This window comes from Schistocerca nitens, chromosome 1 (assembly GCF_023898315.1).
Source record: "Schistocerca nitens isolate TAMUIC-IGC-003100 chromosome 1, iqSchNite1.1, whole genome shotgun sequence".
Taxonomy (NCBI): Eukaryota; Metazoa; Arthropoda; class Insecta; order Orthoptera; family Acrididae; genus Schistocerca; species Schistocerca nitens.
Genome location: NC_064614.1, coordinates 304,126,175 through 304,138,563, shown reverse-complemented (window position 1 = coordinate 304,138,563; position 12,389 = coordinate 304,126,175).

Here is a 12,389-nt window from a genome sequence, read left to right as displayed (position 1 = left end):
CCTAGCCACTCATTGTGTCGAGACCTTAGGGAATCGACACAACACTAACTACGCTTCAACGTTTTTGAAAAAAGTTAAAATGGCCACCATAAAAAAATGCAACCCCTCCGTCAATTTTAAACATTTTTGGCTCAAACTCTTTTTGTGGATACGTTACTTGATAACCATCAGCTCCTCGTATGGGTTTGAAAAAATAATGATTTTTTTTTCAAAACACAAAAATTCAAAAGTGACGAAAAAATTTGTTCAGCAAATTGGATTTACACACTGAATTCAGCATGGCAAGATAAGTTATGAAACAAATTTTCAGCCCCGCGATTTCTTTACGACTGGGTTAAAATTACACCATTATCTCCCCTTAAAGGCACAACATCTGTGGTAGGATCAAGTATATTGCAGTAATGAAGTGTTCAAATCAACCGTGTGTTCCGATAACGGTTTCAGTTTTTGTGTGGTGGAACAAAACAACTTTCCGCAATGACGGCTTGGTTTTATTCATGCGCTTGTTATGGAAACCAATTGAAAATAAAATAAATTTACATAGTTTTTATCACAATGCCTGGTTTCTATTTAATGAGAGATGTTTACTGACGGCAAACAAAAGTGATGGTAATGAAGAGAGACCACAAGTATGTCGGAGACAGGATTTCCTTGAATTTTTTATAACGATGTTATTTCAGATTTATTGTGTTTTTCCGTGTGATTATTTAATGCGGAAGGCCAAAGGCACATTAAAAATCGAGAAGTTGAGAAATCAGCAGTTGATAAGCACAGTGGCAAAATAAAAACGGGATAATATTATAACTGAAACTGAAATCTTGTCCCGCGCTTCGACGTACTGTGATTATTTTATTAAAGAAAGAGCAGAAATTATTATGTGCGAGGAAGATTTCAAGCGGGTGCGAGCAAGCGAGCTCACTAGAAGACGCGGAGAAATGCGCTGAATTGTGTACGCTTTTACGGGACACCAGTATAGACATGAAGTGAATATCTGGAAGCATGACGTAACGAAGACGCAAGCCGACCAGTCACAAGCAGTCTATGGGCTGCAAATAGCCATACAACAGCAGCCACGACGGTTACTCATTCCTTGTGAAGATGTGGGTTTTCATAGAAGGACCGACAATTTTACGCAGAGTTGTCGTGACAAATAAACCGAGAATGTTTTATACAACTTCAAGATGTCTCCCAGCGAAGGACGTTGTATTATAATTTCTATTTCTTCTAAATGAACTCGCTTCCACTAAAACTGCATTATCATGTTTTACCTTGTATTTCATCGTTATTCTTATTCTTCAATGTTTATACGTTCCTGTACTGAGGTACTCCCCGCAGGGGGCTCCCGTCTTGGGAGTATGTGGGTGGCAACCACACGGGCCCTTAGCTAAGCCTGGCATTACTTCCACTTACTTGTGTCAGGCTTCTCCTGTTTCCTTTCCTATCCGGCCTCCCTTGGCCAACTCTTGGTTTCTTCGACCCCAACGGTATTAGGATTCCGAGGACCAAGGGTGTCTTTCACTTTCCTCTCTAGTATATATTATCTACCCTTCGACCCAACTGCGAAGCGAGCGGAAGAAGAATCTTATATCCCAGGTTCTCAACGATCGTGGAGGCGGAGGAGGTCATGCCAGACGAAGTAGCTGTAAAGGCGCCTCTCAGCCATCATTGGGCTCGCGGCAGTTCATTGCAGTTCTGGTACCTGAAGTCACATGTCACATACATATGTGCCGTGATGAATTGTTCCACAATCATAATGTGTGGGTCACTTCCTCGCAAGCTGTAATCAACTTTAAACAAATTCACGCAAATGGCAATTTTTCCTGTCATTTTCTCTAAAGACCAATGGCGATGGATAAGGACGATGGTAGCAGGCTCCGAGTGAGGCTGGAAGCTACTAGTCTGGACCTGCACATTGGCGGCAGGTGTGTGATGGTCGCCTTCCTGAGAACCCCTGTGACTACTCGGGAATCCGGTTCTGCATCTGCGGCTGGGCAGGCCTATTTAGGATGACCGCTGCCCACCCTAAATGGGGAAGGCCCTAGAAAATATAAGCTAAACATCGGAAATCGCACTTGAACCGGGCTGGGAATCCGCACCCAGTAGGTCACTCCTTATACTGCGGACGTAAACAAAAGAAGAATGAAAAGATTATGACAATAGGGACATGGAATGTCAGGACCCTCCTGGACGTGAACAAGTACAGGCCAGAGAGAAGAACCGCTCTTATCACCCAAGAACTAGCCCGGCTAGATATAGACATAGCTGCCTCGAGTGAGACAAGACTCTCAGGTGAGGGACACATTAGTGAGGTACGTTCAGGGTACACCATCTTCTGGAAGGGAAAGGATGCAGGAGAACCACGTATCCATGGTGCAGGATTTGCCGTAAAAACGAAAATAGTGAACTTCGACTTACACCTGTCTCAATTAATGAAAGACTGATGACTCTTAGAGTACCCATTGGTTCAGACAGTTTCATCACCTTCGTCTCCGCATATGCTCCTACTTTACACAGTGACGAAGACACAAAGAATCAGTTCCACCACCAACTGAACAGTACTCTCTCTAAGATACCCATTAAAGATAAATTAATTTTACTTGGTGATTTCAATGCCAGAGTGGGAAGGGACAACCGTTTTTGGAGAGACGTCATGGGTAAACAAGGGGTCGGAAACTGCAATGCAAATGGGTTGTTACTTCTTGGTCTATGTGCTGAGCACGAGCTTTTCATCTCCAATACCCAATTCCGCTTGCCTAACCGCTATAAGACCACATGGATGCACCCACGCTCCAAACATTGGCATCTTATAGACTATGTTATTACTCGACAGCGTGACAAGAAAGACATTCTCATCACAAAAGCAGCACTAAACATCGATAATTGCTGGACTGACCATAGACTTTTAGTCAGCCGTTTGAGAGTACCAAAGTATCGCAAGCCACGATCCCACTTTTCAAACCCACCACGCAGAAAATTCGACATAAGCAGCCTGAACAACAAAAACGTTCGCTCACACTTCCAAGACATACTGTCTGAACAACTTAACAAAACTCCAGCAACCACAGATGATGTCGAACAAGAATGGACCACATTAAAGAACATCATCAAAGAAACTGCTGAGAATGTTGGAGAAATCCAAGCCATCTTCAATGCAAAGCGGGATGCTTACCTATCCCTTGCTCAAGATCCGTCCTTCGCAGAAAAGAAAGCACACTTTCAAGAACTCAAGCAGAAATGTCAAAGTGAAATACGAGCAATCAAGAACAAATGGTGGCAACGGAAAGCCACAGAACTCCAAAATCTTTCAGATGCAAGGAACCTGCGTGGCTTCTACGCTGGTATTAAAGAGCTGTATGTACCTATCCGCTCCTCATCAGGAACACTGAAAGCTGCTGACATCTCCACCATTCTTACTGAAAGTCAGGACATCTTAAATCGTTGGAAAGAGCACTTCAGCTCACTGTTAAACCGCCCTTCTACTGCCGCTGGAGATTTTCTCAAAAATGTCCCACAGCATCCTCCACAACCCTGGATGGCTGATTCTCCAACTTTTCAAGAATTTTGCAAGGCACTGAAGAGTGTGAAACCTGGGAAGGCTCCTGGAGCTGACAGCATCCCGATGGAGCTTATTGAGGGTGGCGGCTTACCTCTAAAAACTAGACTCTTCTCACTCATTCTGTTAATGTGGGAAACCCGCAAGGTACCAGCTGACTTGAAGAACTCCACAATTGTCACCATCTTCAAGAAGGGTGACAGAAGCGTCTGTGGTAACTACCGGGGAATATCTCTGCTCTCTGTCAGTGGCAAAATTTTTGCAAGAATCCTTTTAGATCGCTTCCAGACACTTTCAGAGACTATACTACCTGAGTCTCAATGCGGGTTTCGACCTTCAAGAGGGACAATTGACATGATTTTCTGTGCACGACAACTACAGGAGAAATGCAAACAACAGCAAAAGTCTTTACTACTTGTTTTCTACGATTTAGAAAAGGCCTTTGATACAGTTCCCAGAGAAGCCATGTGGATGGTCTTAAAACGCTTCGGCTACCCTGAACATTTTGTTGACTTGATTGAAGCTCTCCACGATGGTATGACTGGACAGGTCCTCTGCCAGAATGAAACAACTGGTGAATTCCCAATAACAAGTGGGCTGAAACAAGGATGCGTTCTTGCGCCAACATTATTTGCATTGTATCTGGTAGCTATGCTTTACGAGACATCCGTAAATGGTTCAAATGGCTCTGAGCACTATGGGACTTAACATCGGAGGTCATCAGTCCCCTAGAACTTAGAACTACTTAAACCTAACTAACCTAAGGACATCACACTCAACCATGCCCGAGGCAGGATTCGAACCTGCGGCCGTAGCAGTCGCGTGGTTCCGGACTACAGCGCCTAGAACCGCATGGCCGCCGCGGCCGGCAGACATCCGTAAACAATGCAGGAATAGAACTAAAATACAGGTTCGATGGAGGATTATTCAACCAGTCCAGACTCCATTCAAAAAGGTTCACCAGTACCACTCGTGTGACAGAGCTGCAGTATGCTGATGACAATGCTTCTCCAGCTCATTCACCTGCAGAGTCGCAGCTGTCAGTTGATTCCTTCAGCTGGGCATACGAACGATTTGGTCTCTCCATCAATATTCCAAAGACAAAGGTGATGGCGCAGCCAACTCCTGGCTCCTCCGTTCCTGATTTCAGCATATCCATTTATGATACACCCTTGGAACAAGTGGACCATTTCCTCTATCTAGAAGTATACTGTCATCTAACTGCTCATCTGGAAAAGATGTGGAGAATAGATTACGTGCTGCCCATGTAGCCTTTGGACGTCTTACAAAGCGTGTCTTCCTGAATAAAGACCTAACACTGTATACCAAACTGATGGTGTACAAAGATGTAGTCATTTCCACCCAGCTATATGGTTGCGAAACCTGGACGTTATATTGCTGTGATCTGAAGAAACTAGAACGCTTCAACCAACAGAAGCTAAGATATATCATGAACCTGAAATGGGATGACTTCATATCCAACACGGCTGTTCTTGAGAAAGCAAAAATGTATAGCATGGAAGCTCTTATCATTGGGCATCAACTCAGATCGGTCGGACATGTCCAGCGGATGAAAAATGACAGACTTCCACGCCAAATGCTGTACAGCGAAGGGAGCGCAGGTAAAAGGCCACGAGGTGCCCCTCTCAAACGTTATAAGGATCAGTACAAGAAAAATCTGAAAAACTTGAACATCGATCCGAGTAACTGGTCCACAATAGAAGAAGATCTAAGTCGCTGACGCTCAGTTACCTCAAATGCTCTTCAAAACTTTGAGCTGGTACGTCGAAGAATGGAGAATGACAAACGCCGGAGACGTAAACTCCTCCAGGCTCAGCCACGTCCTCCACCTTCCATCAGCTGTAATGTCTGTGGCCGCATGTTCCACGCTAGGATTGGATTGCTAAGCCATCAACGACACTTCCACGCCTGAACAGTGACAAAGGAAATCTCAGGAGAGAAATGAAAACTCGGATAAGAGTATCAGCCGACGACGGCTTAGGTACTTCAGATTATTTGTTTATACTGTTTCCAATGTTTCTCGAGAGCCTAACGCAATCCGCACTTTGTGATTTTCTTCTGTTTTCTTTTACATTGTTACCAAAATCAGACAGATTTTCTTTTCGCAATCACAGAATAAAGTCTTTTTTCTTAAAAAGACGAATTTCGAGGGTGGTTTGAAAAGTTCTCGGAATCACCAGTAGAGGTCAGCGCTGTCGCAGTGAGTTGTTGACGTGATATTCATTAGACTGTTGCCTGTAAACATTTCCCACGTCAGTGCTCTTGGAAGAGAGCTGTGGCGATGACGTGCTCTATTGTTGTTCCCGCATAGTGATTTGCGAAAATGGGAAAAATCCACATTCGAGCAGTGATTAAGTACTTCGTAAAGACAGGTATGAAAGCAAAGTATATTCATACCGATTTTCAGAATACACTGGGGACTCTACTCCTTCATATTCAACTGTTGTCAAGTGGAGAAATGGATTTAAATTTGGTCGGGAGCGCTTAGATGATGATCCGCGCAGTGGTCGGTCATGATGTGTCACTACTCCAGAAACCATCGCAAAAATGCACAAAATGGTCATGGAGGGTCGCCGATTTAAAGTCCTTGAAATTACTCACGCTTGCCAGATGTCATCTGAAGGGGTATTACCACATCTGAACTGAAGAATTAGAAATGAAAAAATTGTCTGCAAGATGGGTGCCACAACTCTTCATGCTGGATCAAAAACGCATGCCGTCGCCATGGCAAAGCTACACGATCTAAGGTATGAACTGTTGCCACACCCGCCTTATTCGCCGGCCGCGGTGGTCTCGCGGTTCTAGGCGCGCAGTCCGGAACCGTGCGACTGCTACGGTCGCAGGTTCGAATCCTGCCTCGGGCATGGATGTGTGTGATGTCCTTAGGTTAGTTAGGTTTAAGTAGTTCTAAGTTCTAGGGGACTAATGACCACTGCAGTTGAGTCCCATAGTGCTCAGAGCCATTTGAACCATTTGAACCCGCCTTATTCACCTGATATGGCTCCGTCAGACTTCCATCCCTTCCCAAAACTGAAAATTTTTCTTGCTGGATGAAGAATCACCTCAAACGAAGAATCGATAGCCGGAGTTGACAACTACTTTGCAAGCCTGGAGGAAACTCATTTTCGAGATGGGATCAAGGCACCGGAACATCGTTGGACGAAGTGCATTAATCTACAAGGAGACTACATTGAAAAATAAAAAAAAAGTTTCAGTGATGTAAATACTTTTTTCTATTCCGTTCCGTGAACTTTTCAAACCACCCTCGTCGTTGTGAAAGATATCCATTTTATTTCAATAAACTGCCAAGGTAGTCACATTCCGCGAAGCTGCTGAGTTGTACATTGACTCTGTGGTAACCACATGTAAATTTGCATAAATGATCATGGATGAATTATATTTACGGGTGAGCAATGGGAGCATTGATATTTGGTAGAACTGAGGCACGAAAAGACAGCAATGCCTCAATATCGTATGGATGCGTCGGTCTTCCAGTCTAAGTTCAATGATGCTAAGCAAAAGGATATCTTTGCGTGATATTCTTTGTTTTCCATGTATCGAGGCTCCACTGATGAGTTTTTCGTTGTCTTTGCCGACAAGAAAGGTGCAGACTATGTGCGTCTCGCTTTGAGTTTCAATCAAGACCTCAGTACAGGCGAGCGGCTGTACGCTTTGCAGAGGATATTTTTAATGGAGCCTCGTAAGGGAAATAGTTGACCTTTTTTGGCGTCATTATGTGATCAGTGACATTCTAACCTTTAGAATAAACAAGGAACTACGAAGCCTGCACCTTGAAGGAACTGTAAAGCTGATTGCAACTACTTTTACAATAAGGATCTAGAACACGTCTTAGTTGGTGTGGTTCCCACAGTTTTTCCTTTCAGTCGCGTACTGTGTGTTACATTGGTGCTATTCATAACGAACAGTTTTACGAAATGGCTCAATAAACAAGAGACTGGATTTTACAGACAGGATTTTAAAGCATTATGCGACATAATTTGTGATACTATTCACATCAAAATTTTATACCAAGAAAATATTGTAAACAAGAATATATAGTAATAGAGATAGCAACAAACGCGTTACATACTGATAAGAACGGGAAAATAAAAAACCATCCATAAATTAAAACCAGAACGCCGCAGCAGGAATTATTTATGGATCTGGTCGACCGTCAGTCAGGATTTTCCCTCACAGCTCATTTATTTCTCTGTATTAAATTCATAACTGACAGCAGCAAGAGAAAAGCCCTTAGGTTGTGTGTGAATATTGAAGCCAACTTGTAACAGTCTTCATTTCTGGAATCTGATTGAATAATGTATTGTGAAGTACTGCTGGTTTAAACATTAGTTGAGTTTATGCCGTCCATATGCACTGTATTTTCTGCCTTGAGTTTATCGAACTGGTGTAGCCGTGTTGTTTGAACAGATGTGTGTTATTAGTAAAAAAATAAAGTTTAGACAATTACTCCCAGTGAATGGAGACGTATAAGAGGTTTGGACATTCATGCTACATGTGGCGTTTCCACTAAAAATTATAAATAAAGGAAAGTGAGAATTCTCTGAAACAGTGACCAATGGTCTAAGTAAAAGAGTCATAATTGTTTAGTAGAAGAAGAAGAGTGAAATATAATAATGGAGGAAACAATGAAGGCAGGACAGGGCACCAAAGCGATAGCGAAAACAGAGCCGATGTAAAACTCAGCAAATACACGAGCTTATGGATAGAAGAATAATATGCAAAAGTTTTAAGAATAACACTAACAAGAAGTGCAAATACGCTAAATCAGAATGGATGAGGAAAATATGTAAAAAATTTGAAAAAGATTTGAATGCTGAAAAATATTAACACAGCGTACAGTAAGATTAAACCTAACTTTGATGTTAACCTACTATGTCCTGACGGAAAATCTCTGTTAAATGCGGAAGAAAGGGCAGACAGATGGCAGGAATACACCGAAGGCTTGTACGATGGAGAGCACCTGTCCCAAAGCGTGACAGGAGAAGAAATCTGATGTGAAGAAAATAAGCGACCAAATAATGAGGTCAGAGCTCAACAGAGCTGTAAATGATCTGAGCTCAAAGAAGGCAAAATAGTATTGTAGGCGAACACTAAAAATTTGTTAAAAGTTCTTCGCTGGCGACGCCAGAAGCCAAACCACCTGAGTCAACGACCGGCAGACTTCCAGCTAGGGATAAATGCTAAGCAGGACGAGGTGAACGCAGAACCGATTGCGACAAGCGGGACCAGCCGAACCCCCAAGTCTGCAAAGCAGAATGCCATCAAGGCAACAGGCAACAAGCAAAAGTCGTCATACTGGTGACAGCAGTATCACAAGAAAGCCCAGTTACAACACAACAGTAAATATTCAGCCACTGATGCAGTAGAAAGGAGTTACGAAAGCAGGAAGCCACTAGGAGAGCTTACACGAGAAGACTAGTACAAATGATGTTTTTGCAACACCCTCCACAACACCCGGGTTCCCGGGTTCGATTCCCGGCGGGGTCAGGGATTTTCTCTGCCTCGTGATGGCTGGGTGTTGTGTGGTGTCCTTAGGTTAGTTAGGTTTAAGTAGTTCTAAGTTCTAGGGGACTTATGACCACAGCAGTTGAGTCCCATAGTGCTCAGAGCCATTTGAACCATTTGAACCCTCCACAACAGAGCGCACATAAAACACCAGCATAAATATTACGCCTTTCTGGGGCAATGATCTCAGTTATAGCTGTCCTGTGATTCAACGGAGGCTATGTCAGTCGATCCCCCACTGCGCGCCTTCTCATCCTTGTAGTTGCATGTAACGCTGCAAGGACTTTGCAATTGCTCGCTGCAGCGCCAACTTTTGGGTCATTACTGATGTGGTAAAGAGTTCTACACGACAACGAGTATTTCAGGTTGGGCTGGAGCGCGAGTTTGCTGGGCGCACGTCTTCGGCGTCCACGAGAGCGCATCGGAAATGAGCTGACAGAGCTGCTGTCCACCGCTGGCCATCGTGGGCTGCACAGGCTGCGATGTCTGAGGGGTCATAACGGCTGTCATATGAGCCGTCCGCTACGCAGCAGTAGTGAACGCGGAGGTCTGCCCACTTCTGCTGACGAGGTCCGTGCACCGCTTGTCCGACTGAGCTGCCGGCGCCTTGTATTCCTGAATAATAACTGTAACACTCAAGCGTAAAGAATTCTCATGAGCACATCCCTGCTCAATACGATTCCGACAACTGTAAGGGTCTTAAATTGAATCCCTATAGGACAAAGAACAATTTAATTTCAGGGAAGGAAATTCGGACGTTAGTCTGACAAGTCATGCTTGTAAACTGTTGACCGCAATAATATTACACAGGAAAATACTGGAAGGTGAAGTACTGGATGAAAATCGGTTTGGTTTCAGGAAAGGAAAAGGAACTAGCGAAGCAGTTTTGACGTTGCGGTTAGTAATGGAAAGCAGACTGAAGGAGAATCAGGATATCTTCTTAACATTTTCGGTCCTGAAGAAATACTTGGACATCTGAAGATGCTCTTAGACGTTCAAAATCTTTAGAAGATTGGGGGGGGGGGGGCTAGAATAGAGAGGCAGACGAACAATCCCTAAGAGCCTTGAGAAGAAAACTGGAAGCATTTGAAATGTGATGCTTTCAAAATATGATAAATTTGGGTTGAAAAGTACAGTATGAAATCAAAACGTACTGTAATGAATAAGGAGGATATAAGTCTGTGGAATACCCTACCCCAAGAAGCGACAGGCTAGTGGGCCATTTGCTGTGACTTTTAGAAACAGTTCATTTGGCGCTGGAAGGAGCAGTAGACGGGAAAAAACAGTAGAAACAGTGAAATACTGCACTATCGAAAATAAGTATTAGGGAAAGATAGGAAACTCTATCAGGGTGTATCAGATTACTTACAAAAAACGAAAGAAAAACAGAAATTTTGTACCAGTATGGCTGAATGTAGCTTTGTATTCAGGTCGGCCCAACAGCGTAATGTCTGAACCATTGCAGCATCTCGTACACTGCTAATTATAGATGATCGGCATATCGTCACCGAGTACAAACAATAAATCTTCCTTATAAAATATTTCGTGGAAGAACCTGAGTTTTTCTACTTGCTACAAGAAGATATTTCCAGCGAGCAGTGGCATCGCTGTCTCACTGGCATACACTGAAAAGTCACAACATTAACAGCACTACCCATCACGATACACAATACCTCCTAGTGGCGTTGCAGCAAGGAAACTAAATAAGCGCAGCAGACACGAGTGGAGAATCGTTCTAGCGACGATACCGGCCTCAAATGGGATCATCCACTGACATAAACGACTTTCTCTAAGGGGAGATTATTATGTCCCGGCACCTGGGAATGAGCGTCTCGGAAATTTCAGATATGATCGGCTGATCGCGTTCTACTGTCGCGTCTGTGGAAAGCAATTGAAGACCGGTGAAACCACGAGTAGGAGAGAAAGTTTGAATGTCCGTGCCTCATCACAGATCGTGGAGGTTGGAGGCTTGCCTGCTCTGTAAAGCAGACCTAACGACTGCATACAATCTGGTACAGGCACTTGAGTTCCGGACTACATTCTTCAGTGCATACTTTTGAACATGGAGCTCCGAAGCAGACACCGCCCTTGTGTTTCCATGTTGACCCAACGCCATCGTCAATTACGACCGCAATGAGCAAGGGCAAGGGCTCATCGAGACAGTTATCCTCTTGGAAGACATCACGCATGAGAAGATGCAGGTGGTTCATAATAATGTTCACCAATTCCACAGCTGTCACGTTGTCTTCGATTACTGCCACAGGATTCGTGAATGTCCGCCTGCGTCTGTGGCGTGGCCATGTATGGAGCAATCGATCGGCTGAATGTCGGCATATTCGGTATCTGGACATAGCCATAGATCTGGTGGAACAAGAAACGCGATTTGTCCGACCAGGTGAAGCGATGCCATTGATCCACGATCCAATCTCGATGAGCCCTTGCCCTTTCCCGCTGCAATCGCAAATGGCGACGTCGTTGGGTCAACATGAAAACACAAAAGGGGTTGTCCATATCAGTACTTCATAGTGTTCAAGGTTCCATTTGCAAACAGAAGCATTATTTCAACTGCTTTTACCGGAGTGATACACCACTAGCTCAATTTGTTCTAGGACCGAACAGGTATTTAAATTAACGGGTAATACCTTCTTAGAGACAGCTATTTTACAGGTTGCTTCACTCTTTTCGACAAACGGCTACGTCTGATACACGCCATGGGCAACAACTGTTGTTACATACAAAATGATAGCTGACGCTTCCCGATGACGCCAGACTGGTTATGCCCCCTGAGAGGCGGCTGTGCGTAGGCGCTCTGTTGCGTTCGTACGCAATGTGTGTTGCGTATCAGCCAGTCACATGCTCCGAGTGAAAAGCGGTGGGCCTAGCAGAACTGAAGTTCCTGATTCGCTTCTGAAATATCTTTCTCCGCCTGAAGGCACTCATTCTTATGATTTTCTTGTCGAATATCACTCTATCGATTTACTGGGGCAGGTAGTATGTTGCACGCCTTGTTAGTAGACCCTACTAGTTCGGTGAAATCTCGGCGAACCAGAGCTGGAGAATCCTAAGGGACGCCTAGCATCGTTGGGAAGCGTCAGCAAATATTTGTCTTGGAAAAAAAGTTTTTCCCCGTGACGTGATCTGTCACCCCGAGACGTTTGTCGCAAAGACTTTAAAACATCCTGTATGGCGCATTAAACTAAACACTTTTTGTGAATTGAAGCTTTTTTTTAATCTGCTTCTCTGAAGATAACTAGCTAACAGCATCTTCCAGAACTGCTTTTCACATGAT